Raw genomic sequence first — 25343 nt, 5'->3', positions numbered from 1 at the left:
TGGCCAGGCAGAGATAGGACCAAAGGGAGAAATCCCTATGGACAAGAGGTCTGGCTCCCTGGATATAAAAGGTTTGTGTCAGGGTTGGCAACCTGGAAAACAGCTGTTAGGGAAAGCTGAAAACTCCTTTGTCAGCACATTTGGCAACAGGCTGGCTGTGCAACTTGAGGTAGATTTACCTTCAGCTGTCCCAGCTGCTGAGGGTTGACTTCAGGTCCTTTGGCTCCTGCTGCACAGCACACCAGTTCCAAAAACAGAAGAAAGGACAAAACCAATCCAGCCTCTTATCCCTGACACCGCCTTAGACCATTTACTATGAAAGCCCACATCAGCAGGCAGGTGGAGAACAGACCAGGTCCCTTGTCCTGAGCTGGGCAGTGTGCTTCCTCAGAAGACATCCCAGGTCTGTGCTAGAGTACCATCACCTCATCCTCTTCCACAGCACACAGCACAGCCACCTGCAACAGACCTTCTAGGTGACATCTGGGGTGGTGCTCTGCAGGTTTGTGTGATGTGGCACAGGACAGACACACCAGGCTTCTTGAGTGTTGTGAGAGAGAGCAGTTTCACAGGTATGACATTTTGTGCCAATAAAATTTGCTGGATTAATTTCTCTGATTAATTCAGATTTTTTTTCCTGTTAACTATCTGAAAATGTTCTGGCAAACACCAAATCACTTTCTTTTGGAGAATTAAAAAAACCCTCAGATGACGTATTTTAGATTTGCATGTTTTCCATAAGTTAAAATTTTGAAAAATATTTAGAGTCTTAAATCCCCAAATGATCTGTCTTTTCATTCCACTGTAAAAGGCAGTTTGAAACAGAGTTTCATCTATTATTTAAAGCCTTGTAGATTTGTTATTTCCTGACGGCCATTCTAATTTCATGAAGTGGCTCTGTGTGCTAGAATTTTCTCAGTGAAGCTGTCTTGAAGATTTAGGTTAAAAATAACAAACATATCATGGAAATAGTAAAAATGTCATAAATTGGTAAAGGAAATCCGGAGAAGTTTTGAATGTTAAAAACAATGTGGAGGACTGGTACAGTAAAGCACAGAAATTTTAATTTTCAGTGTCTTCAAAAGTGGTTTTCACTAGTTTGGGTTACTGGTAACATTCTTAAACGAATGCCACGACTATCAAGTGTTATTTTTTTAAATCTTCCTTAGGTAGACTAGTAAAACGGTCCTTTAAATCTCCACACAACCTCTTTTTGCAAGGACTCTAATAAGAAACATCGCAGTTATAGTCCAGATTTAAATGACTACAATAGCTTTTCTGTTCACAAAGAATCTGGGACCCCTCAGAAGAATTCTGCAGAAGTGGAGGCAGGTTCCCCTCGGTCTTGCAGCACCACAGCACTCTGTTTGAGGGCTCCCACATTTCACTGCTGCACCAAGGCAGTCCCTGACCATGATGAGTGGTGCCTTGCATGAAACGATGCAGATAGCCACAGCTACAGGTTGCTCTGCCCAGTGTTGTTTCCTGTCTGAGATCCTGGTCCAGTATACAGGGAATTTGTTTCATGGAAAGTCCCATGTTAGAGTCTTTATAGAAGCTAGGCCTGTCTTGTGTGAATGAAAAGAACATGTCCCTCCTTTATAAGAAGGGCATCATATATCCCCAAGTAAAAATTACAGAATTACCAGAGCCAGGGAAGGAATCTAGAAATCACGCAGCCTTATGTACTTCAACCTCAGGGTTAAAAAGAAATTTTAAATTTAATAAAAATACACGAGAAATTTACCTTGATGCAAGACAAGTGAAGGGTACAGGCCACAGCTGGCCACAAGTGTCCATGTCTTGGAAAAACAGAGGTGCAACCAGTGCTGCTACAATCCCCTCTGACAGAGAAGCGCAGCCAAGGACTCCCTGCAGAGACTGGGAGCAGCCAATGATGTAAAGGGGAGCTTCCCAGCATGAGTTCCTGCAGCTGCTCACTATGCCAGTGCTCTTCCTTCCTTCAAAGCCTTTCTTTCTGGTCTATATATAGAGGAAATGCAGATGTGTGCTGTGAGGGGGTGGAAGGCACTGTGGAATAGCTGCTTTCCAAAGCTACAGAAGTTAAGGCACTGCAATAATGCATTTGACTCATCCTGTACTTGGCACTGAGTCAGCATCTTAGAGCAAAGGAGGGATTGCATGCTGCAAGGTCACACACAACTAGGGACAATCAGCCTTACAGGAATGAGAAGCAAGAGCAGCTTATTCCAGTCATTTTAGTAAAATCGTTATAGAGAACAGTTACCCAGGACTAAAGGGATTCTAAACTCTGCTCCATAAGAGAATTGATGTCATGCAGCAGGAAGAAGCTGAAAGCTGGCATGTGCCCCTCCACATTGTGCCTGACTCATCACTGACATGACTTGCTTGAAAGAAACGATCAATGCTGTCCTGTGGACGCCATCCAGAGCTTCACCAGACAGATCCATATTGGTGCTAATATCAGATGGTATCAGCTGCCTGTGTGTCGATGCAGGAGAGAAAGGCATCTCTTACCGCTTGTTGCCAAGGTGCTACTCTCAGTCTTGCCTTGGTAAGGATGTTATGGTGTGGATGGGAGAAGTCTTATGGCTTTCCTCCTTAATTCCTCCTTAATTCCTCCCAACCCTGCTGTGGAAGTGGACATTAGCTAGGCAAGGGTCAGATGGGGCAGCCCCTTCCTGCTGTGGACTGAATGGAAAGCAAGGATACAAATTTTGTTTACACACATCTTGACTTTCTGTAAACCAGTTGTTGACTTTCATAATTTATAGCTCATAGAATTTTTCTGCCTTTGGGACTGAACTTGGTTTTTCCTGAAAACTGGTCTCCCTCTCCATCTATTACCTGGGGGGTTTCAGGTGAGGAGGATTTATAGAAATGCCATTAAAGAAAGATTACTATACATTTGCTTCCTTTTTTGCTCATACCCATACCTGAACATTTCTTTCTCTTGATGCCATACATTGGAAGAATTTTTAAAACGACTGCCACTATTGAAGAATTTCATATATTAACCCCCAAGCTGATATATTAGTACACAGCAGACAAACAAGATAGTTTTATGCAAGGCAACTTGAGTTCCATGGAAGAGTTTCACCAGCCTACAGGGAGAATCAGGCACTCAACATTATATTCAGTTTGCTGGAAATTTTTCAACTGAAAAGATTTTCAATATAAACCAGGAGCGTTATTGATGAAAATGTTATTATAAACTACATTATGAACTGCCTCTTGATATGATTGTTTATTTGGTTTTGCTGGTACCTGTCCAGCTGGCTAGAGAGAAATAATTGTCTTCCAGGTTTTCTTTCTACATATTTTTAGTCAGTCTTCTGATGGAAAATGTTGAGAGGGAAAATGGCAACAATGCAAAACAAAGCAGCATTTTTCAAAATACTGTTTGTTTAGAGAAAAAGTCCATTTTTCACTTCGTGAAATTTTAAGAGCTCCAGTTCTTATATATACATAAAAGGAAGAGAAGAATTGTTCCACTAACTTGTCCCCTTAAGCAGAAAAGCTTGCCCATGTGTCTTGCCTGCCTGTGGCTGCTAGCCATTTTTCATCATATTTTTCCCATTTTCATCCTTTCTCCACCCCTTCCATAGCCCCATGCCATTTGCAGAACACTTGCAGGTGCTGTTTTTCCCTGGCATTCCCTGGGCTGCTCCTGCACTGGGGTGACTGTTTAATACAGCGTGTTGGCAGAGCTCCATGCAGAGCACTTGCCAAGATTTCCCCTCTCTCCCCCTTGGTGGATGAATGAGTGCAAAATAAACTCAGCAGAAATTTGCATTCAGGCTTACATGGACTGAGCACAGAGTTTTGATGGAGTGACCAAACTTATCAGAAGTTTTCACTTTTCTTTCAGTCACAGGGAGAAGGGTTGTCACATCTTCAGTTTACCCTGGGTATGAAAAGAGCTGCATGCAGTTAATGAAAGTCACAGGAGCAGCTCAACTGTGCTGTTAGGTCCAGAGCATGAGAGATCATATATCACTGTAACCTACCTAACCTTCCCTGTACTAAATGACAAACTGCTGCAAATAGCCTTTGGGTCAGGTCTCGCGTTCACTAAAATACTTGTCCTTCAGCTGAGGACTCCCTTAAACTCATGTATCACACAGCATCTTAAATCACACAGACTTGCATAAATGCTAAATACTAATTAAGATTGAAAAAATTACTGAAAGATAAAGTCCATGAAACAGGTCAAATCAAGGCTTAATTATATTTAGAATGTATCTTTTTAGATGACCTCAGAAAGATAGAAGACTGCAATTTTCTATGTGTTTATTAAGTTGTTACTGTACATGAAACAACTCCTATCACCCTCAGAAGCCATTCAGACTACAGCTCATGCTCAGCCAGAACAGGATTTCCAGTTGGACACTTCAAGAGGGAGGCAGCTTCAATGTGGCAGCCTTGTTGAGCTCATAGGGGCTTGGCTGGTGCTAAGCTTTCAAATTGTCTTTGCATAGGTCATGTCTGCTTATTAATGGACCCTAACAAGCAATACCCTTAAAAGGTTTTATTTGAAAGGTTTTATTTCATTGTTTGTTGGGAAAATGTTGTTATTTGAAACCTTTCAAGGACTGATCTAAAAAACACATTTTGGAATAAAACAGGAACTATAAATGTTGGCTTTGTACAGCCACACGATGTAGTAATCATTACTTAAGCACTTCTCCATGCATGCTAAATGCTTTCTGAGCAGTGTTTCTGCCCTGAGGAACAAGCATGTTAAGAAGAAACAGCTAAATAGTCAGCAGACACTGAAGAAAGGGAAAATGACAGACAATTTATATTTCAAATCAGTCAATTCCTAGAAAGTACCAGGGCAGTAAAGCTGGATTTTTTTATGTGACAGAAGGCAGGAGGGTAGCAGATATGCTTAGGGAGGTCGGTCAGTGAATATAGAGCTTTTAGGTGATGGAGAAGCTGACAAACTGGCTGATTTGATGTGAATTGAATTGCACTGAGGTTTTCAGAACTGAGTAGCATGACTTTGTGTAGGGCACACAGTATAAATAATGAAAAAGAGGAGACATCGTACTGAGTCATATGTTTTGAGATAAGATATGAGTTGCTGGCAGGGACATGCAGGACCTATTCTGAGCACAGCTGCAGAGGAGAGGATCAGAAGAGAGAGGTGACAAGGAAAGAGAGAAGGAGATACAGTGCAGGAGGTCAGGAGGAGTCACACACACATGACAAGCACTTGTCTTCTGCATTTCAAGATATGATGTTAGCACAGTAACCATATTTGATAATAACAGTATAAACACGTTTGTTCCAGCCCTCTGTCCATTCCTAGAAATCAGACACAAAGAGTGACATAGCACTACCTCGATTTACAGTCTATCATTTTCCCTTTGCACCTGGGCTGTTGCAAGTGTGTTATTACTGCTGGTGTCTCACTCAGCAGCCCCGGACGCAGACGTGTGATCCCCTTCAGCAGCTGAGCCATGGCCTGTGCTCTGCTGCCTGCAGTTCTGGGTTAGTCCCTAGAAAACTGTTACCAGCTGGTGGAATTTAAAAAAGGTCCAAAGCTGCTTTGAATTACACCCCAGCTGTGATTAGTGTGGGAATGTAGTGGGAACTGAGCTTCTGTGAAAACTGCATGGCAATATTGTGCAAGGCAAGGAAGGAAAGAGCCCAGCATATTTGTTTAAAAAGTCACAATATATCTGCAGCTTTTAAAATGAGCATTTAAAAAGAATTCAGACAAAATTGTGATTGTTAGGTGTTTGATACATCTTCTGATCAGTCTTTGTTGGAATTATCTCTACTGCAAAATAATTATCTGTACGCAATTCCCTGAATTAGCATTATAACCTAATCACATCTCTGTAGCTTTCTGTATGAATTTTTTAATTGGTTCTGTAATAGCCTCAGTGTAAAAAACAGTAACCTGAAGTGATTAGTCATTCATTATTTCCCTTGTCCCTGACTCAAAAGAAAAAATATGAGCTAATCAAATCCATACCACTAAACAGTCTTTTCAAGAAGTAGATAGAAGTACCTGAAGCTGCTTTTAGGGGGCAGAAAATCATTTCAATTCTTTCCCCAAATGACTGCACAAAGTTCGATGTGGAGTTCTTACAATATCCTCCTTGAAACCACTCTGGGTTTATTTACATCAGAGAATTTTTGTAATTGTGTGTAAGTCAATGACTTATGTAACAAAAAGGAGAAGCATATTCTTTTTATATCCAACACTATCTTATTGACAGAAAAATATTAAGTAGATTAATAAATTTTAGACAGCAAAATAGAATTCTAATCAAACCATACATATATAACTTCTACCATATGTAGAAGTTATAACTTGCAGCTAACTATTCTGGTTTACAGTCTGGAATGAGATTAACTGGAACTGTCTTATAAATCTTAAAAGCATAAACAGAGAGCTTTGCATCTTGAGACAGAAAAAAAGAGGTTGTATATAAGGTGTATTGTTTCATATTCTTAATTTAATATGCAATTCTATACATATATATATAAAATATGTAGTTATATACCAAAAATTATAAAAAATTGTAACAAAAGTAAACAAAAATATAAGTATACTATACATCTTTATGACAATATTTCATCTTATATATGATTTCTGTATATTGTGACAATATAGTTTTATGTTAAGCATTATCTAAAGACTTAAATAAGATCTGCAAATGAGACCACTATTAGAAGAACACAAACCCTGTGAGGAACAGCTGAGGGAGCTGGGATTGTTTAGCTTGGAGAAAAAGGGGCTCAGGGGTGACCTTATCACTCTCTACAACTCCCGGAACTGTGGTTGTAGTCAGGTGGGGTTGGTCTCTTTCTCCAGGCAGCAACTGACAGAATGAGAGGACACAGTCTTAAACTGTTCCAAGGGATATTTAGGTTGGATATAAGGAAAGAGGTTTTTACAGAGAGGGTGATAAAGTATTGGAATGATCTGCCCAGGGAGGGGGTGGAGTCACCATCCCTGGATGTGTTTAAAAGCAGACTAGTGCCATGTTTTAGTTGAGCCGTTTAGGGCTGGGTTGGACTCGATGATCTTGAAGGTCTCTTCCAACTTAGTGATTCTGTGATTTTGTGATGATAATATTATTAAAAATATAGATAAAAGATATAGATGTCTCTATTTAATTTACTAGTGCATATGCAGCCAACTCACTCAGTACAACACATCTTTTTATGTTAATCACTGTACATGAAAAGTATACATGTAGTACATGTACAGCTAGAGAAAGCCCCCAACTTGAACAGTTTGAATCTATTCTACTTAGATGAAATTAAGAAAGAACACATTTTAAGACATGGAGCTGGGACACAGATACTTTTAAACACTTTGCTGTCAACAAATAGTCATCAGTCAAAAGGGAAAGTCATTTGGACATTCTGAGTCCTAATGAAGTATCCTAAATTCAGTGACCATCCTTCTCTGCTAATGTCCATCCAATTCTGTTATTCCCTTTTTTATCTTATTTTATCCTGCTCTGTACTTCATTCCTTTATTCAGTCAGAGTATATAATGGTCAAAGATAATACCAGAGGTGCCAGAGGATAAGAACTTGCATTAACAAGATGATGATGTCAGATGCTGTTACTAATTTATTTACTTAAAACTGCAGATCTGGCAGAAGAAAACTAAGAGGGAACTTATATTTCCCTGAGTCATCCTCCAAAGATATAACAACAAGCCCAGAGCACCAAGCTGACTGATGTTGCTCGAAGGCTAAAGTGCTGTTGCTCAGCACTGTCATGACCCCAGTGCTCTGCAGGTTTGTATTTTGTGGGATGCCTTCCAATGACCTGCTCTATCTCCCATCCTGCAGTCTCTCAGATGTGCACTGGGGAGGTAACCTTGGGCACCAGCACCAAGGAAGAAGATTTAAAGCACCACCACAAGCCTTTCACAGTCCTACCCTGCTCAAGACCAGCCTCCTAACACTGGATTTGTTTGGACTTAGCATGGTCAGCCAGAATATCTAGTTAGGTCACAAAAAAACATCATTTGCTTAAAAGTATTGAAAAAAAATTGGCTTTCTGTCAGATTGGAGCTTATCTTTTGGACAAGACATCAATACTATTTGCAAGCTGTTTTCCATAGCCATAAAAGCTAGTCAATTGGCTGCTGATACATTGAGTAGTGTGAGGTTTTTTCCATTCTGTTTCTCCTCTTTAATCACATGGATCCATGAAATTTGGATTTCTAAAAGAAATTAGTCACTGAATATGCACTATAAAAAGATGAAGGTAGGAGAGAGAAAAATCAGCTCTTACTGAGACAAACATCAATTTTATGCTTGTATGGCCAGCAGGTGTAATTCAAATGGAGCTGAAACTTGAATAGTATTTTTTATGCTAAATTTTTGACAGATGGACCTTATATGCCATCTATGTTTCATCCAAATACTCTGTTTCTCCCAAATGGTCACAGTTCTACCAGATCAGAACAAGGTTTCCTTGTCCTATAATTAAAACACCTTCTTTTTCTCTCTTGTCTGCACATCAATTGTCATTTTAAGTAGTGACATCTTACATTTTTTGAAGGTAGAGCCTACAGCATGTTAATTTTTTACTGTGATTTAGATATTCAATTAGTCTAAGCACATGTTGTATCAGGAAGTACAGGGCAAAACAATTACTAGAGGAGGGCAGAAGATAAAAGATAAGCAGTGAGTATTTCCTGACTGATAGGAGAATAAAAAATACCTGTCTTTTAATTGTGCTAGCAGAAGCTAACACTGTGATTTTATTTTCTAATTTTATATATATTTTTTATCATTTTCTTTTTCTTTTTTCTAATGGTTAGCCATTTTAAACTACATGAAAGATTAAGAGGAAAATAACACAAGTGAAGTATTTGAGCAGAAATTCAGCAGAAATTTTCACATAAACCCAAATATAGGAGTTTTTTCTTCTGTTCCTAAGTACCGCTACCTGATAAAAATGTTATATATCCACATTGAATGACACTTTTGCAACAGATCTTAATAGGAAATAGAAATAAGGTGTCTCCAGAATCCAACAGAAGCAGATATAATTTTTCAAGCAAATTTTTTGAAAATATATATAGATCTTTCTTCATATAAGTGTGTATATATGTGCATGTATGATGTCCTCTGTGGCCTCCAAACCTTTCACAGAGAAGAATTTGGGAATTTGATGCATTACAAATCCTAATGTCACCCTCCCACCACACACTAATTTATTAAAACATTTTTCCTAGAAAATGGCTGTCTTCCAAAAATTCAAAGCTATGGGCTGCATTCTGCCTGTGTATTTCAGTTTCCTTTAAGGTGGGCTGCAAGGCAAGCACAGCCTGGGACTCACTGGGATCCTGGCAATAGCAGGATGGGGGAATCATTTGCTCTCATGGAGAGTGACAGAACCTTCAAGAAAGGACAGTAGAAACTGGACACCTGATTTCTTCAGAGCAAGCTTCCAAATTCCGACCCTAGTTTCAGGAGCTTGGTGGGAAAACAGAAATTTCATGCATTTTTATAGAAAAATGGCATGGTAAACCAACTTGGAGGAGTTGTCCTTGTGACAGCAAAAGAAAGGAGGACCCTTGTGGAGCAAGGGAAAAGCAAAGTAAGAAAGTAGAGGGCACAGGGGGCTGCTGGTGGAGCTGCTTTTGCTGCCTCCGGTACCCACACTCTGCTTGAGAGAAAGGGGGATCCCTGCTGTGGCAGTGCTGGCAGCTGGAGCACTTGTGGGCACCCATGCAACCAGGCTTCACTCTGCAGCCTCTGCATCAGCTTGTCCTGACACCCCCTAGCCCCTTCTACGTTTCTCTGGTAGTCTGGTAACTTCAGCACGGCAAGATCAGTTTGCAAGGTTCACTGACAATGGGGAAGGAATGATCTTATATCATTCTACAGACAAGGATAACACCTTGTTAGGACGAGAGAAAACGACCTCAGGTTGTGCCAGGGAAGGTTTAGATTGTATGTTATGGAAAATCCTTTGTGGAAAGGGCTGTCAGGCATTGGAATGGGCTCCCCAGAGAACTGGCAGAGTCAGTATCTAAAAGATGTGTAGAGGTGGCACATAGGGACATGGCTTAATGGTGGACTTGGCAGTGCTGCACTGACAGCTTGACTCCATGATCTCAAGTCTCTTCTGACATAAATTGTTCAGTAGCTCAGTGATTCATTGACTCTATGTTCTCTACAACAAGGCTACGTTCACACAATTCTGTAAATATCTAACCAAAATATTGATGACAAAAAAAAAATCTTTGCCTGAAATGATCAGTTGCTGCATGAACAGTGACAATAGCAGATACAAAAGAAATTGTACAAGAACTAGGGTATACCTAGTAAACTACTGCTTTCCATACATCTTACTTTAAAAAATTATCCATCTCTGGATTGAGACAGCAGCAAGAACTGAACAACAACAGGTAATTCTTACACAAATGCACCTTCCTCTGGAACAGCTGGGCAAATCTCCTGATTAGAGATTTTTGAAACTAAATTGGACATTTCATCAAAAAGCGATTGTTAGAATAAAGCCTGTGTAGAAAAAACACAAGATAACATGTCACTTTAATCTTTCCCTCCTAGAGTATGACTCAATTGAATAAAAATTATCCTGGACTTTTGCAAATCTATTTCCTATAGGAATATATTTGATGGTCCTCAGCAATTTGGTTCCTAGTCCTGCTAAAGACAGGAGAAATTTATTTCAGTTTTGCAGTAGTACTGCAAAATCATACCCTTGTTTTTTTTTTCAAAAGGACCTGTTTTAAATACATTTATGCTTATATGATGAATAATTACTTGATAATAATTAACTGATGCCAATACACCAAGCAATCTTCTGTGTAAAAGTTAGTGTCAGGCAGCACAATATGAATCTTTCATTAAATCCATTTCAAAAAGTGATAAAAGTGTTGTAGTACCTGGTAGTCATTATGTAACTTCTCCAGGCAAGAAATTAGTAGAGATTTTGATGAACAGCCCATTTCTTTTTCTTACTTCCATCTGTCCAATCCCCTAGATAATCTGATCTCAGTACAGGTCCAAGATATTTAGCCCATTTTTAATCCTCTCTCAGGATCAGGAGTCCCAAGGGCTGCATCCACACTGGTAAGACAGTGCCAGGATAGAGGCTGAAGCACTGTCCTGGGTTATTCACTAACAGAGAGCATTCTCCCTGATGTGCACTTGGGTTCATGCCACCTAAAATTCCCTAACCCAATGTTCCAGCACCGTTCAGGAGGCTGTGAAATAGCTGTGCTCACCCTATTTTAAAGGGTATTTAGCCTTTGGGTTGCAAACTTCTTTTAAGGCCAAAGAGCAGGATATAGAGCAGGCTATGGACTTCTTAATTTACCAGTCCCAATGTAGTGTTGGATACTGCAATAGCAATGCCGCTTCATGGCTTTAACACCTCTTGGAACCATGTGCATTCTTCCTTGTAGTGTTACCACATGATGGAATATTAGTTTTTAGCATGAAGAAATTGTGCCTCCAGTGACACATGTGGTTGTGTGTGTGACTGCTCTAGGTATATACTGGGAGAAATGCTTATGTAAAACAAGAAAGCACCTTTTAGTGGAAAATCCATCTCTCTTAAATTGTTTCTCCAGAGGGCTATTTAAAATGGTTTTTAACAGCATAAAGATGCAATGCTGTGCTCAGTAATTCTTAGTACTCTTTGTGGCAGGAAAATTGTTCTCCTAATCTCATACTCCTGAGAAGCATAAAAAAAACCAAAGCTATTGATATTAGTTCCTGGACTCTGAAGAGATGCCACTGCAATTTTCTCACTATACTACCGAGACTTGTTCATCAGCATTGGACTTTTAATTGTTGCAAACCAATACAGAATTCAGTTAATTGTGTCTTTTAAAAACTCTTTTTCTGCATAAAAGTAGGTTTAAATATTACCCCAATATGTTTCCCTTATAGATGTTTACATTTCTGGGTATGTATGCTGGGATGTTTGTTATCTTTATTTTGCTTTTTAAGTTTTACTTGAGATCAAAGGACTTAGATATCACAGCGGGCACAGGATGTGCAACATTGATTGGTACCTTTGCATGTCCTTACCAATTGATGTCCCTGCCTGTAACACTCATGGTCCTGCTCACCACTGTGTGCCAGGGCCAAGATTACAAATATAAATAAGCAGGCACTTGCACACTGGTGCTGTGCCAGCCTGGCTGGGGAGGAACAAGTGGCAGACACCAGTGATGAGAACCAGACAGCCAGGTCACAAAACTGTCGGATGTCCAATGTGCCTAAAGTGCCTGTGGCTTCACACAGAGCATTCCAGTTTTTAACACCAATGTAACACAAAATTTGAACGATGAGATTCGTTTAATGACAGCAAAGAATGGAAAAGAGGATGTTCCCCAAATACTTTTCTTCTAGCTGTATCTTGACTGCCCTTGCATTCTATGGTCTCAGGATCAGAGTTGTTGCAATCCTGAACTTCAGACAAAGCCAAAGCAGAGAATGAGTCATGAGTAGGATTTTGTCCTGGGTTCTCTGATGTTCCCACTGAGGCCAGAATTTCTCAGCTCTATGCGGGTTTCATTTCAATCCACATCCACATTTGTGCTGTTGTGTGGAATTAGTCTGGTTGAGGCAGGGGAATGCTTTTTCATTGCATTTCACCATTAATGAATACAAAACCTGATCTGATTAATAACCAGTGTGTTGCAAGCCCCAGCCGACTCAGGAATAAATGATTAGCCAATGGATCTTGCTGTCAAAAGAAATGATTGAGGACACAAACTGAATAGGATTAAGTTTGACATCAGAATTTTAAATAATGAAAGCAGAAAAGTACCATATCCTGAGCACAACCCAATCACTGACTGAGAGGGTCAGGAACTAATTTCTCCATTAAGCATGCTCATTAACAAATGAACATTTTGATCATACTTTACCACATTGTTTCTTAATAATTTTGTGCCATTCAATTGCAAGGAGAGGGAGAAGTAGGGAGAAGAAAAGAGCTGGCAGACTTTGCTCTCCCATGGAAATTTCTAGGAATAATTTGCTCAGGTTCTCTCGGCACAGGGGGAAAGAACAGTCATGAGAAAGGGGGTCTGAGCCTGTGTGCCCAGAGGCAGCAGTGTTAGCACTGGGTCAGGCACACCTTATGAAGGGACAATGGCATCAGGGAAAAGGAAGCACCAGGGACAGGTTTTATTGGGCACTTTGGACACTGGTCCAAACTTGGGCTGAACTTTCTAACCCGCCCAGAGAACAGCTCTACCCTGACAACAGAAAGACAATCACTACCTAGGCACACTGTCAGTTTGGCTTAGTCTGATAATATCTCTCTTCTTAATGACAATTTCTGGGATTTTTAACAATGTAATTTTGATAATCTTAATTCATGTACACCTAAAGAGATTTGTTGCTTAACAGCTATGGAACTTTTGTGCATGTAAACAGATGTAAAAAAACCTCAGAAAACCAACTGATTATATTTTTTGTGTCTCATATCAGCCTTTAATTTCTGATTTCAGAAAATGTGATATGAAACAATTGGACAACCTGTAGTGGAGTATTGTATTGGAAATCAGCCTAAGTACGGAATTGGGACTGGTCTTTTGCAACTCTTGGACCAAATACATTGTTGCAAATGTTTTACACCGATTAGCAACTCATTCAAAGAGTTGTGCCACGGACAGAAATAATTTGCTTCCATGAATGATGATAAGGTGTTAAAAAAATTTAATATTTGAATCCTGGAAATAAATCCTGGAGTTTCATCCCCAAAAGAGAATTATCTTTTGCAGATTGCATGCCAAGCTTTTTCTGAGTTATTATCACAGATGGTGAAAAATTCCCATGGCCTTATAGTCATGTTCTTTTTCATCCCAAATGGAGTCCTTTGTGAAATACCAGCATGACTGCATATGTTTGAACTCTGACTGTCCACTTAAACGTATGCTGCACTTCAGTGGTGTGGTCTCTTGGAGGGAGTGCTAAGCTCTGTTACAGGAGGTTTAGAACTATTTGTTTTCACCCCAAGGCCACTGCAACCCTGCTTAGCATTATCTGTGCCAGACTATACTGCTGAACTGGAACAGTCAGAGCTGAAACACAGTCTGTCCTGTTCTTCTTAATCTAATAGAGCTGCAAGATTCACAAAAGCAAGTCTAGTTTATCTCTATCCTCTACACCCAGATCCGTGTATCCATCACTTCCCTCATCTCTCCCCAGTGATCTTTCAGCTCCACAGTTAGGGATTTTCTCACAGGTCTTGTGGAAAATGAGGCATGGCTGGCTCTGTGATCTCTTGGTTACTGCTCTGATGAAGCTACTCAGACAAGATGCTTCAACTCCATCTCCCTTCCATGTGTGCCTCTATACAATAGGGAAATTATAATGGTGAGGCTCTCTATTTTTGGTGTAAACTCTTCAGTGGTATTCTCAGTAATTAGGATGAGCCTATTTAATTGACAGGAAAATCAGATTTAAGGTTATCCAAGTGACCTTCCCTCTTAGACCTCAGATTTTCTTATGATTATATGAACTGCTAAATGGTACCCATTTTTACTTGGTGTAGTAGGTATTCAGAATAAATTTTGAAAGTACATAGTATCAGAGATCTACAAAAGAAATCAGGAGCTGCAAGTACTCTTATGGTGGGTGTGAAATTTTATATCTGCTGCAAGTTTGGGGATGAAGGTACTGCTCACATTTTGTAGCTAAGTAGTCGGTGAATTTTAGAAGAGATGTAGGGGCAGCTGGGCAGCCTGTCTGGTGTCAACACTGTTTGTCATTTGATAGGGACAGAGCTGACTTCCCAGCAGTCCTGCCCTCATCCTTCACCCTTCTGCTGTTCCATGGAGATAGCTGCTGTGGCTGTGCACTGCCTACATTCATAGCTTCTGGGCAACAGCCCATCACACCATACAGGGTAATTTACCTCAGTTCCCACTGGTGGAGAAGTATAGATCAGCTGGAGCATGCTTGTGGACTTGGCATTTAATGGGCTTTTTGGTGAGTAGTAATACAAGCCTTATGTATCTGGTACTGGTACATGGAGTACGAACCGTAATAAAATGGATCCGTTCCACAAGAAATACAATTTTATGCTCCCTAATTGAGCAATTAATTTCGTTTTGCCTTCTATATCACAAATGTCAGGGAAGGAAGTTGAGAGCAAATGGTTGCTGTATTTGCATCAGAAACTGAGGGCTGAAGAGTTGTGCAAAATTGGTAGTATACAGAATTGATTTCCAGATTAATGTTTGGCTGGATTTGAATAGAGAGTTAATTTTACTTTTTCATTTACTGATTTGATTGAATCCCCTCCCAAAAGGATAGGAATACAGATTTAAAATCTTGTCTTGTTTGACTGATCTCTGTGAGTGTCCTTGAAAGTCCCTCTTTATTCTATGATTGAAAGTCCTTCTTTATTCTATGACTGTACTGTTTTCCACTGGGCAATACATATTGTCCTGTAACTCTAAACTAGTAAGAAACAAATGTCAAAAAAGCTTGGATGTTTAGATCAAAATTGATTTGCAGGTTTAAGACAACAGCTATTTCATACAGGTGTGGGCCAGTCCATGGAAATTTTGAAAAGTTAATAACAAGAAAAATCTGTCTGAAATATTCTCAGTGTGTTTCATCCAAGTGATATCAATTTTATCCACCTGAAACCATGGCAAACATCTAGTATGAGCACGTAGTCCTTTACTATACATTATTTTAATATTACATGTATCTGTGTATAGAAAATTAGAGATCTAATCCAGAAAAGCTCAGAGAAGAAGAGACAACATTTTGCTTGGTGTTACATCAGTCCCACACTACTGAGGATTCCATTTTATTTAGGAAAAATCCCCATGGAAGCAATGAAGGCAGTCAACGAGTTGCTTTACACAAGTGGGAAGACTCTGATCATGCGTGTCTAAAATGCGCCTTAGAAAAGACATGATTGCCCATTTTATGGCATGTTGGACTTCACACAGAGTCTGCTTCTAGAAAAGAACATTTCTAAGGAATCACATCCAATAAATGAATCCTCCAGGCTCTTGTTTTCAATGTTGTGTGCACTTCTTTGGTGTGAAAAATTCTGTCGAGGCTTCATGAGCTAAAAATTCTCTGAGGTGGTGTGCTGAAACAAAACTGATAATGTTCTACCTCCTGGGCATCTGTACTCCCTCTCTTCTATATTCAAAAATCAATATGTTATGATGTGGTTTTAGAAGGCCCATTGTAAGCAAGTGGCTATTAAAATGGCATTAATGGTGCCTTAGGCAAATTGGTATTTGTTAAGCATATGGATAGTATTATTAGCATGACATATGCCTGGCATCTGAGTAACAGCCATCAGTATCTGTGAGGCAGAAGGTGCCTACTTCATGGGTCACTTCTCTGGTGAAATATATAGAGAGTTAAATTGAAACTAAATAATTGCTGAACCCAGTGCAGTTTGGAGAAACTACTTAGTTCCTACACCTTCATGTAACCCTGAGGTTGAAAGAAAAGTTGCAGTTAGCTGAGGGGGCCTAGCGAACAAAAGGTATTGAGGGTGCCTTCATCATGCAAATAAAAACATGAGACAGCATCACACCTGTGGTGTGATAAAGTGCCTGATATGTGTGTGTCAGTGGCTCCACAGGCTGTGTTCTGTGTGTTTTGAAACTAAATCTTTCTTCCTCCTATTGACTTCTTGCCCTCTGGTACATTGAGTTGGCTGCTTGAGACGCTTTCACTAAGTACAAAGTCAATTGACTGTAAGTAGGGATGAAGAAAATGTTGTGTGATTAATATTACAGTTCAAGCTCCTCTGATCAGTCACAGAAAGAGCAGTCAAATAAACTCAACTTCATCTCAGAGAATCACACACTCTTAATGGTGGAGAGTCTGCCTGGAGCCCAAAGGGGAAAAACAAGCCACTTGAGGCAAATCTCTCTTCTTTTACATAGAACAAACTAGTTGAGCAGTGTTAAAAGCTGCTTATTGATTTGTGCCCAGTCTGAAAGCAATGCAGTGATGTAAATGAAAACGTGTCAAGAGTCAATATTGATTTTTTTCTTTTTCTTCTTCTCCTCTTTTTTTAAAGCAAGGCCACCCCACTTGGGAAATGCTGTTACCTACACCACTAGGCTTGTCAGTAAGTGAAGTAAGATCCTTTTCCACAAGACTACATATGTCCAGACATCAAATTTCCTTCTTTTACTGAGGTAATATGGACAGCATGCTGAGAGCAGCTATGTTGACAGAACTTGTTTTCTTGCTAAAATTGTTAGGTGGAGAAGAAGAAATGACAGAGAAGAAATCAAATCTTAGAGAAGATAAATTTGCTGGGCTGAGCTTGCAGTCTAATACTTGCATAGTAGACCAATTTTTTTGGTTTTAAATCTTTGCTTGCAATAGATTTGTGTAGCAATATAAATTATACTAAGTGAGAGCCAAGGACAAGGAAAGGGTAGAAAGGGAATCCTGTTGTCCCTAGAGGGGTGTGCCCTCAGCTGGAGGAAACCTGGAAAGAGTTTCCCTTTAGAAAGAGGGCGTTTGCAGATAGTCTCTCTTTCAAGTGAAGGCTATCAGAAGAGAAATGAGTGATCCCTGAAGGATAATCCACATACATTATTTGTTGACTTCACACCGTGCTTAGTGAGGGATATACAAAGCAGTTTAAGAAAATACAGTCAGCCTATGTTTTCTCCCCTGAAGAGTCAGATGCAAACTGTAATAACTGATGTGCTCAAAATGAGTGCTATAGCTTTTTCTATTAGATTAAAAACTGCAATCAGGCTCTTTCAAGTAAGATTTCTACATTGTTAACTCTTAACAAATAATATTCTTCCAGGTCTTTGACAAAAGCTCCTTCTCTGTAGCCAAGATAATCTTTTTTCAATCTGTGCCACAGAATCTGGCAACTAATTGCTTACACCTCAATTAGAGGTGACAAGAGGATGTGGCAGACAGCCCATTGCAGCTCTGATCTTCTAAGAATGAACAGCTATCCACAAGGGAGGGTCATATTTAGTGTGGAGACAGGCTTGTGATATTTTTTTTACTTTATTGGCACTTTTAAGGGTTTTGGATACTTCCTCAGCTCCTAGCTTTTCTTCCTGGGCAGAAGAAACATGCTTCATTTATGGCAGTGGCTCTCTTAATTCATCATCTGCTTGCCTCTTTCCATGAAAAAGCAATATTTCTCCTGTCTCCAGATCAACCCACAAGAAATCATCACCTCAACTATCGTCTTCCTGGGGTGACAAAAAACTATTTCAAACTTAAAATAAATAGAGAAATTAAATTCTAACTTGGAGAAGAAACCAGATTAAGTATCATAGATGTAAAATGGCAGTCTTCCATCTACTGGCAGAAAAAGGTGCCCCAAACTAACTGGTGGCAAACCAAAAGTGCAACTTCTAACATATTGTGTGGAAATGATCCTACCAATTTCATGTTCCTGAGGTTCAGCTGATTAAAATAGAGGTTTGTTCTTAAGACTCCAGCAAATTGAATTAGGGCTTCTATTAAAGTCTGCAACTGTTATAAATGTTATAATAGGATGTCTGGGCAGATGAACTGAATGTTGTTTAGTGAGAGATGTACACATGGCTCACACTTTATTTTTCATCATCTCAGACAGACTTTCAATCCTTTTATTTGCTTTTTCCTTTTCTTTTTTTTAACATTTTGTTGCCAAACAGAATGAGAACCATCATGCAGTCATTTTTTTGTTTGTTTTTTGAAGAAACACAAGGGTAATAACATCTTCTTTATAAACTAGATGTAATTTGTCACACATCTGGAAAGTAAGGCAATACTGATGTTGCTCATGCATTCTGCCTGTTTTGTCAGGCAGCTTGCTTTCAATTTTGTGTTATAACCATTCAGATTTATTATTATTAAAATTCAGGCAGAGGGAGACAGACTGAAGAAGATATAAAAGTATTCCACTGTTCTGCTATGTTCTGTACATAATGTGCAGAGATAGTCACTCAGTGGAATTCCATAACAGAAGAAACTAATAAGAAATATGAAAGGCAAAAGACTTAAAAAATGGATGCATTCTATCAATCTGTTTTAAAAATGTATGAATGAGAGTGATCTGGCATTAACTACTTTCTAAATATTTCTCTTGTCTTACAATAATGTTCTCTGTTAAAATGATTTTATTTTGTCGACACCACAATTTCCAGTGCTGTCTCACTCTTTTCTGTTCTGGGCACAACAACTGAATATGAGTGTCTTCAGCCAGCTTCGGAAACACCTACTTCTTCTGCAAATCTTAAGAAATAAACAGGGGAGAGGCTGTAAGTTAAACCCTCCTAGGAGCTCTGGCATTTGGAAGATAGGTTCTGAAATGAAGAGTATTTACCTATCATCTCCTGGACTCCCAGCTCCCTGGTGTGGTGCCCCACCTTGGAATTGTGCAGGAAGCACCCGAACTAATAAGGAATGAAATGAATGGGAAAGAAGCGTCTGCCCCTGGCCAGACAAATATCTCCTTTCTCTTACATCCTTGACTGTAAACCCTGCCTTACAGATTGGTGCCAAGCCCTCTTTCTGTATTTTATGAATCAAACATAACCTTATACCACATTTTTCCTCGATATTTCTTTCTTTCATTCATTCATTCATTCATTCATTCATTCATTCATTCATTCATTCATTCATTCATTCATTCACCCGGTGTGAATAGAGGTTTGTGATTAATTGTTTGTTCTGGAGTAAGAATTTGAATCTTGATAACCTAGCTGAGTGACCTACTTGTTGGCAGCAATAAACCACATGTTCTGAAGGCACCTCTCTGAACCAACATGACTAGAAAAATGGTAGTTTTGGCATCTCCTCCAACCCCTGGGAAGAGAAGCCAGTCTAACACCAGTACAGCATAAAAGCAACAGTTGTTGCTGTGTTTGGCCTGAGCTTTCTGAAATGCTAAATGGCTTTTTGGGGTATTTGTCAAGACAGTGACCTGATGACATGATGACCTAACAGACACTCAGTATCAGAAGCTGCCCCAACACAGACACAAGCTGCAGCAAACAAGGGAAGATCTCTTTTCCTGGGAGTCCTGCTGGTTCACCTAACCAGTCACCTGGAAGGTGAGGGCTCACATGCTTCACCAGGCAGGGCAGAGGGAAGAACTCACAGCAATCACTGGTTTAAATAGAAAGTAGTCTTTGAAGCAAAGAGCAGAAAACAGTCCTCTTTCCCAGCTGAGTGCCCAAATTGCTGCCCTATGGTTGTGCTCTCTCCTGCTCTCTGGTTCAAGGAATCCTTAATTATTTAATGTAAAACAAAAGCACTTTCTCAGGAGCAGCACAAAGTGCTCTGTCCATCTCTCTGTCTCTGAGTACTGACATATGCATGTGCATACATAAAGACTCCGGCACACAGATGAAGAGGTTGCAATTCTCTTGGGACGTAAGATATGTGAGTTTGAATCCTCTTAGGCTGGAGGGCAAGAGAGGATTAATTTTGTTTTGTTCATAGTCTTATACTAGAGGAGGATTTCAAAGGGGCTCTTGAAGGAGGGTTAGTAGAGTGACCTTGGGAGTGCTCTATTCTGGTAGTATTTTGTTAAACGCTAAATTGTTTAATGGGATACAGGGTGATAAATAGGGGAAAAGAGGCAAATCAATTTGTCTCAAAACTATATTGGTTAAATTAATCATTTAAATGATCCCATCTAGGGGCTTTATAAGATGCACACTTTTATGTGTAAGTCACTCGTCTTTTTTACAGATTAAATTATTTGAACATAACGATATGTTCCATTTCTCAGCACAGGACACAGAGGGTAGACATAATAATAGCTTATCTGGTTTTTTTTGGATGAATCTTTTTGAAATATCTTCAGTATACAAAAAAAAAGAGGAAATAATAGTATGGATGAAATAGTAGCTGTCCATTTTCTCTGAGAAATCTCTGAGACAAACAATGCAAATAAATCTGCTGTTTAATATTTTCTTTGTTTCTTCAGGTGAGACATTCAGGGGTACATTTAGAGTGTAAAAGAGTCTTTACACGAGTTTCAGAAAGTACCATAATATGTGAATCACATTTTGGAGAAAAGAGAAAGAGGGGAAAAAACATTACTCATTTTCCTCTCTCTAACCCAACACTTTAACTTTCTTTAACAGTTTCAAGGAGATGCTTCTGTCCTCTTGAATTCAACACACACTCCTTAGTCATGTACCTGGAAGAGGGAAGAATCTGTCCCATTCCTTCAGGAGTGTGACAGAGTGGGAAGAGGGAAAAGAAAGTCTCGTGTTTTGTTTAGAAGAAAAGGAGACATATATAGAAGTAAATATTGTGTGAATAAGAATATAGATCACACATTCAAAAGCCTTTTGAAATCCAGCCCTCCTTCCTTTTCCCTCTACCCACCCCATAAAATTATTCTGTTTTTGATCCTGTCTCTCTCCCTCTTTGTTCAGGGGCACAGAAGTATATGACCCTTAAAGGTATCAATTGACATTTCCTTTACTGCTTAACTCAAATCAGGAGAAGGAACTGTTTGAAAAATAATGGTTATGAAATGTTTTTTTAATGTAATTCAGTACTTTTTGTGAGTGTTCATGACAAAAGAATTTAACCTACCTGATTACTTAGAAACAAGAGCAAATAAATGTAGGCTGGAAACAAGATAAAATGTGATTTCTAATTTATTGTAGTGCTTAGGAGGATATTTTAACTCAATTTGCCACACTCTCCATGATTACTGTAGACTTGTCAGTGAGAAAAACTCTTTGCAGTGAAATATCTGGATCCTTGCCCTTAAATGAAACAGTATTTTTTATGTCTTCTAATCAAGGATATTGTTTACAGGACAGATAACTGTTTAGTCTTCTTTCCATTATTGACTACAGTACTTGTTTCCTTTTGCAACTGCATTTAGATGTGCTAAAACCTCTCTTCGCTGTTTCTCAGCTTCTCAGTGCCTTGTTCCAGTATGTGATTTCAGCTCAGTTATAGCAGAAGAGCTGAGTATGGAGCTCAAGCTACTGGTCACCTATTCCAAATAGCTGTGGCAGTTGCTTTTGCTGTTTGTTTTCTGGTCTGTAACAGAGCATCTGAACACACTTAGGGAATAGTGTATTATTGGATACGGGTATAAAGACTTCATCAGCCTAATGGAACAATTAACACAACTATTTGGCTGCTCTTGATCTGCATAATTTTGCTTCAAGATTAGAGTGATAAGGTGAAGATTAACACCTCTGGGTCAGTGGGGCTGATGAGACATGATTTATTAATCCTCAAAGAAAACCTTAATTGGACACTGGAGCACTTGTCTTCTTCATTGTTAAACTCTGCCAATTCCCTGGATAGTTACAGGAGATGGTGAGGATGATAGACTTATTGTAATTAGATGCACCAAAACTAAAGTAATGATTTTTACCCCTGGGAACACCATGTGTTATTTTCTCCAAATAAATCAGTGCTGATATTTATGAACACCTGAGAAACATCCCCTACACATGGTCATTGACTATCCAAACATAACTTATAGAAGGGAGCTGCAGAACAGGATGCATAAGAATCCTTTGATTTAGAGGAACTGTCTTAAATCCTGGCCTTCAGAGTACAGAGAATTTACTGTGCGAGCAGGTTAATGATCAGGTTGATTTATCCTTATTTTTTTACCTACCATTACTCATTCTTTCATCATGTTCTTTCCATTAAGAGGCACTGATTTATAGGAAGAAGCACTCCTCTAAGGAGTTTGGTAGCTTTTGAAACTAAGTCTCCGAAATACTTTTTTTTTTCCCAAAGAAATGTCTTTTTGCAGGCAGTATAATAAATAGGTTCATTATAATGCAGCACGCAGCTAAAAAGAGAAAAGTCCATAGGCATACAATTCTAGCTGCTGTACCTCAGGCTCTGGAAACGGAGCTTTGTGACTTGAGGATTCATTAAGACGCTTGGTGTAGTGCAACCCTGATGAAATAAGTTAGCAGTCTCATTAGGGGGTTGGAGCAATCATTTGGAAAAAAGCCTCCTTTGCTACATTTGTTTACTGTGTCACAGGAAGCATGTCCTCAGTCAACTGGGATAATCATTGTCAGCGTTTTACATAGTTACAAAGCAAGCTAATAAGCCAGATTGTCAAATTATGTCAATCATGTCTAAGCATCAACAAACAAATTGCTCTATGCAGATGGGAAATTTGTGAGAAAGCTTAAATATTCAATTCAATGGGAACAGTGCACACTGCGAGGTCATGGTTTAAGACTAATATCTGGAGGAAAGTGACTTTCCAGAATGTGGCTCTGAATCAAGATTTCTGTCTCTATGAAACTGTTTGGTGGGTCTTTTGACATTAAGGGCACTGACTGAGGAGGTATTGTATCATTAAGCATTGCATCCTGCTTTTCCTACCCTGACACTGTGCTCACCACACTATCACACTGGTATATTAGCTGTCTTCCTCTTGCCTCTGCTGAAGTCCCCAGGCTTTATTGCAGCTTCACACCCAGACTGACTTCCCAAGGCTCTAGCCAGAGTAGAGATGAGAGCTAAGGAGTCAGAATTTTTTCTGCTATAAAAAGAAGAAAATTTTATGTATTGCTATTCATCCCCGTTGGCATGTGGAGTTAACTTTTAGCCCAGCAATCCTGATGTCAGCTTTCTGAGTGACAAGTGCTTTTGACACTTGTCATCTTCGCACCAGACACCACTCTAGGGGGGAAGGGCCCTGTTTGTGACTGGTAGTTGATGAGTGCTTGTGTGATTTCACCCCTGCCCAGGGTGATACCTAAGGGACAAAAGAATGAAGAGTTTAAAAATGCTATAAAGATTTCAGCATGCTTAAATAGACTGAAGTGAAGATTGCACAAAAAAAAAAAAAAGTAAAATATAAAGTAAGACGTTAATCTGCAGAAAGAGCAAAAGATCTATTAAATTAATCAATAGGTCTTTTACAGTGGCAAATATGACTTAGTTAGTGAAAACAGAGAGAGTGCAAGAAGAATATAATGGGTTTTCCCCTTCTCCTAAAAGCAAGGAATGAGAAGAGCTGTTATTGACTGACAGGTATATTTTTCAGAGAGGAAAATCACATTCTGGAGGGTGGGTCTTCTCGGAGCTGCACTGGTTACAGAGTGTCTGTGCCATTGTGTCCCTCAGGAGCATGGCCTTCAACTCACAGCGGAGAGAGTCACCTGGTTAAGAACACTGGAACACAACACACCAAAGCCAGTTTCTATCCTTCCTCCTATTAAGAAGGAAATAGCAAGAAGGAGATATACATTGATTCTCCAGCAACTTTAACTGTGCTTTGGCAACATAAAGAGTAATGATAGGAAAATATAATGTACATTGTAGACAGGGAGATCTGTCCAGGGTCCCAGGTAATGTGACCTCTCCGTTATTGTACATACAAGTGTAAGACACTCTTTCCATTAGCTAAGTCCCAAAGGATTTGATATTGGTTCTGCCCAAGACATAAATTTGATTTTTCAGTCTCAATGAAATGTAGACTTGTTTGTTTGGGGCTTCTTTACTAATATAAAGTGTGTTTAACTAAAATCTTTGTGCTCTGATGCTGAAGCCCATGATTTTTATGGTTATTCCATATTGTTGAATGGTTGGTTCAATATTGACCTGTTTTTCCAAAGGCTTACTCAGCTACATGCTTACCTGCATCACTGTTGTATGTCATATAGTATCGACTTCCTCTGATCCATGATCATTATCATTTGAGATTCCTTCATTCATCCTTCATAATACAGAGTGCTTAATCCACATTATATTTTTTCCTTACTAACCTTTTTTTGAAATAGTCATAATCTACCCAGAGTCCAGGAATTTGGAGACTTAGGCTTTTGTAATAGCTTTCTTCTGCAGCATCAAAGATTTAACTCCAATATCATTAATTATACTATTGTAACTTCCCAAGAGTTTAATTGTCACAGTCTGAATCAAGATGCTCCATAGACTGCCCCTCCTAATTCTGAATGTTCATGGCCAATTGCAGTCAACTGCTATTCAACAACAATTCCCTGAAAGCTCAGCAAGAGGAAAGCCAGAAGCACTAAATTAACTCATATAACACACAGAAGGGATGGGGGTGAACAAACTCAACTGTATCATGCCCCATTTAGCTGGAGTGCTGATGTTATTGGTTTAAAACTTCACCAACCCTCTCGGCTCTTTAGCACCCATAAATGTTATGTTGGAGCCTGATTCTCAAAGAGAGGGAACCAGGGAAAACTTAATCTACCATTATGGAGAGGTGATGATATTTTCTTTTCTTGGTGTGAAGCAGCCTTGGCTGAGCAGGAATTTAGGAGGCCCACGGGGTCTGTATGTGCTAGCAGGCACAGAGGTTCATTTTAACTTCTGGCCTTTTGGGAGAGAACAAATACATAGAGTATCTTTCTTTCCACATAGCTTCATAATAAA

At 39.4% G+C, this 25343-nt stretch overlaps 1 protein-coding gene across 5 annotated transcripts in view; it reads left to right on the top strand.

Annotated features, from left to right (window-relative positions):
- Window positions 1–25343, top strand: part of HS3ST5 (heparan sulfate-glucosamine 3-sulfotransferase 5) — a 191450-nt gene that overhangs the window by 144048 nt on the left and 22059 nt on the right. Inside the window, exons 1-2 of one of the 5 annotated variants that reach the window (XR_009277377.1) lie at window positions 14733–14957; window positions 15798–16007. The exons of 1 other annotated variant lie outside the window; for it this stretch is intronic. The gene's annotated coding sequence lies outside the window, so the exon portion shown is untranslated. Of the gene's footprint in view, window positions 1–14732; window positions 14958–15797; window positions 16008–17031; window positions 17153–19597; window positions 20358–25343 lie in introns of those variants that run through there. 3 more of the 5 variants (XM_058836543.1, XM_058836542.1, XM_058836544.1) reach the window with 3 other exon arrangements.

This window comes from Poecile atricapillus, chromosome 3 (genome assembly GCF_030490865.1).
Source record: "Poecile atricapillus isolate bPoeAtr1 chromosome 3, bPoeAtr1.hap1, whole genome shotgun sequence".
NCBI classification, from domain to species: domain Eukaryota; kingdom Metazoa; phylum Chordata; class Aves; order Passeriformes; family Paridae; genus Poecile; species Poecile atricapillus.
This window is presented reverse-complemented; position numbering and strand designations above follow the sequence as displayed.